General features: G+C 40.3%; 1 long non-coding RNA gene across 1 annotated transcript; it reads right to left on the minus strand.

Annotated features, from left to right (window-relative positions):
• Positions 1-1,269: 1,269 nt before the first annotated feature.
• Positions 1,270-4,379, minus strand: LOC144971902 (uncharacterized). Its single transcript, XR_013645190.1, has 3 exons — positions 4,239-4,379; positions 2,024-2,080; positions 1,270-1,341 (listed from the first exon to the last, which is right to left on the minus strand). It is a non-coding gene; the product is annotated as an uncharacterized LOC144971902 (long non-coding RNA).
• Positions 4,380-5,430: the final 1,051 nt, after the last annotated feature.

Here is a 5,430-nt window from a genome sequence, read left to right on the forward strand (position 1 = left end):
AAAAACATTTACTTACTCTACAGTAATGGATCGCCTCTTTCTGCCTGAGCCTCCACAGCTCGCTCTAGGATCATAGATCTGTGCTCCAGAGACCTAAGTGGGTGCCTAGATGTCTAACAAAGATTACTCACTCTACATCAATGGATCGCCTCTCTCTGCCTGGGCCACTACAACTAGCTCTAGGATCATAGATCTGAACCCCAGAGACCAAGACGTCTAAATAAAGTTACTTACTCTACAGTAATGGATCGCCTTTTTCTGCCTTAGCCTCCACAGCTCGCTCTAGGATCATAGATCTGTGCTCCGGAGACCTAAGTCTGTGCCTAGATGTTTAACAAAGATTACTCACTCTACATCAATGGATCGCCTCCCTCTGTCTGGGCCACCACGACTAGCTCTAGGATCATAGATCTGTGCTCCAGAGACCAAAGTCTTTGCCTAGCTAGATGCCTCAAAACATTTACTTACTCTACAGTAATGGATCGCCTCTTTCTGCCTGAGCCTCCACAGCTAGCTCTAGGATCATAGATCTGTGCTCCAGAGACCAAAGTCTGCGTGTTACAAGTTGTAACCGAGTTCTCCGTCGTACAGATCAACACTTCGGCAGTGACGGTCAACCCTGTAGCTGTTTCCATGACACCCACAGTCACGTTAATGGCTTCTCCCACACTCTCTACGATGTACACCTTTGGTTAGAGAGAGACAAAAGACTATAAATTAGACTCCGTAGACTCTTCTTTAGAATAAGCTAATTTCATAGTAAATAAAAATAATAAAAGAACATGAATAGAGAACGTTATGCTTATTTACAATATCTAATGCTCCTCTATAAGATAATAATAATAATAATAATAATAATAATAATAATAATAATAATAATAATAATAATAATAATAATAATAATAATAATAATATTAATAATAATAATAACCTTACTTGGTGGATTTTTCAAGAAGTATTGCCGTTTAACTATTTTTTAAACGACCGAATAGGAATTTTTATCCCGAAATGTTCCATATTTTCTTTTGAAGCTATTATTTAGCTATTCATTTATGTTCATTGCTTGTGTCCAGTCCACTCACGGCTTCTAGCAGATTGGTATTCTCTACAACGACCTTACCATCTGACTGGTGATGCCTTGAATCCCGGCGATAGACCGGGTCCAGCTCTTTTCCTCCAGAGTGTAGGTGAAACTCCCGCCACAGACATCGGATTCGAACGTAAACTCCAGACCCTTGGTCGCCACCACCAGATCCGTCTCTTCGCAGCAGTGGATCTTCTTGCAGCTGTTGGTGAGTACGCATGTGCCGCTGGAATTGTTGGGGAGAGCTATCTGGCAACCTGCAGGAACAGACGGACAGAACGATATTGATGTCACTCAACTCTTTGTTATTGTTTTTAGCCAGCCATTTTTATGAGTAATTCTCACTAAATTGTATTAATCAGACTCTAAACGTTTAAGGTTACATACTTAAGGTTACGTTTAAGATTACATCGTTTTGTGAGTTGGCTGGCGGAAGTTGTGGGTTTGTTTTTAACTGAACGTATAGTATCAATACATGCCATAATTTCTTGATATATTATGTGACAATTCGTCTCCAAACGGTATGATCATAGTTTCCTCTGTTTACTCCGAAGTGATTGAGTAGCAGGCTCTATTAGATCTGGCGGGAAATACTAGACAACCGTTCTATCCCGAGGGTAGCAATCAATTGTTATTGTCTGTTCAAAGCTACAAACAACGTGATCAATTCAAGATCAACAAGTTTTGGGGTTTCGGTTTCATTTTTTTATAGTATGAATGGCGTTGACGTCACTCTGCTCTTTGAGATTGTTGGGTAATCAGTTCTCACTAAATTCTCTCTTTCAGTTAGACTTTATAAGAGATAAAAGTTATACATAATTTAGTATGTTGATACGATTGATCTGGCGGGAAGATATGTTGAGTATTTTACTTAAACCCACACCATCAATAGATGAACCACTACGCAGTTACTTACTTCATCAATATTCATATCCTTACCTCCACTCGGCGTCACAGTATCACAGCCATCCCATTTCCAGAATTGGAAACTGACATCTGTCATGAATACAAGAAATGATTTTTAAAAAAAATTTAAATTGAGCTTTTATACAGCGCAATATCCACTAAACATGCTCAAAGCGCTTTACAAGGTGTCCCTGGCCAACAGCAACATTTAACATTTAGGACGGGACATGACGCCTGTTAGGCGATGTTATATTTTTTTCGGACAGAGATAACGCTGTTAACGGCCAGGTTCTCACTTTACACCTGAGTACGCTGAGAGAATGCGAGTAAAGAGCCTTCTCTGAGGACTCAACTATGCGCTGAGCGAGGCTCGAGCCCAGGACCTTCCGATCCGAAAGCGAGTGTCATACCACTAGACCACATAGCCGCACAATAATAAAAAAATAAAATGATAATCACCCTGTGATCAAGTCTATATTATCTATCAAAGCATTAAATAAGTAAATAAGACATGTAAGAATCACCCTGTGATCAAGTCTATATTATCTATCAAAGCATTAAATAAGTAAATAAGACATGTAAGAATCACCCTGTGATCAAGTCTATATTATCTATCAAAGCATTAAATAAGTAAATAAGACATGTAAGAATCACCCTGTGATCAAGTCTATATTATCTATCAAAGCATTAAATAAGTAAATAAGACATGTAAGAATCACCATGTGATCAAGTCTATATTATCTATCAAAGCATTAAATAAGTAAATAAGACATGTAAGAATCACCCATTCTCCAATGTCAAATATGCACTGACTTAGCTTTAAAACACAATTACTTTGGTGATTCCTGTTGACATCAGACATCTTGTTTGATGAGTATCTATCAGCGACATCTATATACTATTAGTAGACGATGGTATCTATATATTCCTTCATGGAATGCCTAGGCGACATCTCGCATTGACAACATGGGTGATTCCTGTTGACATCAGACATCTTGTTTGATGAATATCTATCAGCGACATCTATATACTATTAGTAGACGATGGTATCTATATATTCCTTCATGGAATGCCTAGGCGACATCTCGCATTGACAACATGGGTGATTCCTGTTGACATCAGACATCTTGTTTGATGAGTATCTATCAGAGACATCTATATACTATTAGTAGACGATGGTATCTATATATTCCTTCATGGAATGCCTGACATCTCGCATTGACAACATGGGTGATTCCTGTTGACATCAGACATCTTGTTTGATTAGATTATGGTAAAAAGGTGAAGTTGAGCTAAGATCAGGGATTAATCCTCTCCCCCCCCCCCCCCCCCCCCCCCCCCCCCGTCAAACAAGTATTTTTTGGGCCTTCTTGCCCTCTAAGCGGGCTCGACCACACCTAAGTCATGGCGACTTAGTGTCTTTTTACTTTTTATCCTCAAGTGCCAGCTGGGGGCTCACACCAGAGACCTACCATGCCATGATATGAATTTCCCGATGTTTCATTTCTCGTCAGTGCTGTAGCTGTGACCTTAATTATCATATTATAGGCGGAAAAGTGGCATCCCTTTATTGGACGTCACCCATAGTCTGTGACGTCACCGGCGGAAAAGTTATTAGAGAGAGAACGTCATGTTGGTTGTACGCATGCGTCTCTCGTCCTCGCTTCCGGTGAAAGCGGCTTGAGACACTTCAAAACCAAATTGACGTTCTCTCTGTAAGGTGACGTCCAATCAAGGGACGCTACTCTTCCGCTAATCTCATTCCCTATTATAGGAGGCCCTGATGGATCAGGTTGGTAGAGCACTTGTTTTCAAATGCATAGGGACAGTGATCGATCCCGTGTGAACACGAGTTTTTTTCTGACCTCTGTCCATCAAAATTAATTGGCTAACTACTTATGTTAGATCCGGTGGAAAAGACTTTTCGATATACTAGCATCCTGTCGAAAGGGTAACAAACAATTGCTGTTTTGCCTGTTCAACGATAAAGAAACCGAGATTAACTCCGGCTTTACGGATTCCATGTCTCGGGAAGGCTACTATATAATTGTTAAAGTAGAAAACAGTAAGGGCTGCCTGAAGCCGGTGATCGTAAAATACTAACGAAAGAGTGAAAATGGAAAGGCTTCGTATGGGAACAAAACAGACAATGGACGTTTCGGGTACAAACCCTTCGTCAGCACAACAATACACAAATAAACGTGGAAAACAAATAAAATATAATGAAAAATAACTTGTATATACTTACCCTCAAGGCTCTGAGTGCTTGGTGCGTCACAGTCCAACTGTGGAATCCTGGTGTTCCTGTAGATCCAGTGGGTGTGTTGACACTCAACGCCCAGACACAGTTTTAGAGCGACGTCCAGGATGAAGTTGGGGTCCTCTTTACGGATATTGTACCTGGAAGACGCCAAAAGGTTTGTTGATAATTGGGTGAGTATAGGGAATGAGATTAGCGGAAGAGTAGCGTCCCTTGATTGGACGTCACCTTACAGAGAGAACGTCAAAATGGTTTTGCGCATGCGTCTCTCTCGTCCTCGCTTTCGGTGAAGTGTCTCATGCCGCTTTCACCGGAAGCGAGGACGAGAGACGCATGCGCACAACCAACATGACGTTCTCTCTCTAATAACTTACAATACACCGGTGACGTCCAATCAAGGGACGCTACTCTTCCGCTAATCTTATTCCCTACACTTGGCAGAATTACAACTGAAAGTATAACATCTCCTCTTGAAATCATAACATTTTGAAGTAAGTGATTTTCGATTTTGCTAACATGAAGACAGTTGTATAAAATGAGAGCATTGAGGGGACAAGAGCTGACGTTGTCATTGAATGGAATACAGATAAGAGATAGCGGATAACACGGTAACTTCTTCTTTATTTATTCATCTATTTCAACAATTCTGCAATTCTTCATTATATATCTTATCGTAAACACTCAAACATCTTTGCAACAAATTAATAACTTTACCAATAATTACTTACTCAATTCGCAAGGCATTGCTAATCTCATAAGTTCCATTCACTCCTGAAATATAAAAGAGAGAAATATATAGTTCTTAGAATTGAATTGTCTTTGATAAAATGCAACAGAATAGAAGGTTGTAAATCGTGGACCTCAGCAGGGCATTACCGAGTTATGACACAGTGACCTTCATACAACACCAATGAGTTCAGATGATTCCATTTATTGCTGCCCAGACATGAACAAGTAATCCTGTTACGGCCTCAGAAACAGAACACAATAGACTTTAAAAGACGCATGAAACTGACATAGTCACCTGTCTTCTCATGTTGTGAGGAGGAGGAGGAGGAGGAGGAGGAGGAGGAGGAGGAGGAGGAAGTTGACGCTCCTATTGCTACCTTCTGTTTAAATCCTTAATCCTCTGCTAACATAAGAAATATGGATTCTAGATAGCTCAGTTGGTAGAGCACTC

This window comes from Berghia stephanieae, chromosome 4 (assembly GCF_034508935.2).
Source record: "Berghia stephanieae isolate SIO BIC M18660-M18661 chromosome 4, UCSD_Bste_1.3, whole genome shotgun sequence".
Lineage (NCBI taxonomy): Eukaryota > Metazoa > Mollusca > Gastropoda > Nudibranchia > Aeolidiidae > Berghia > Berghia stephanieae.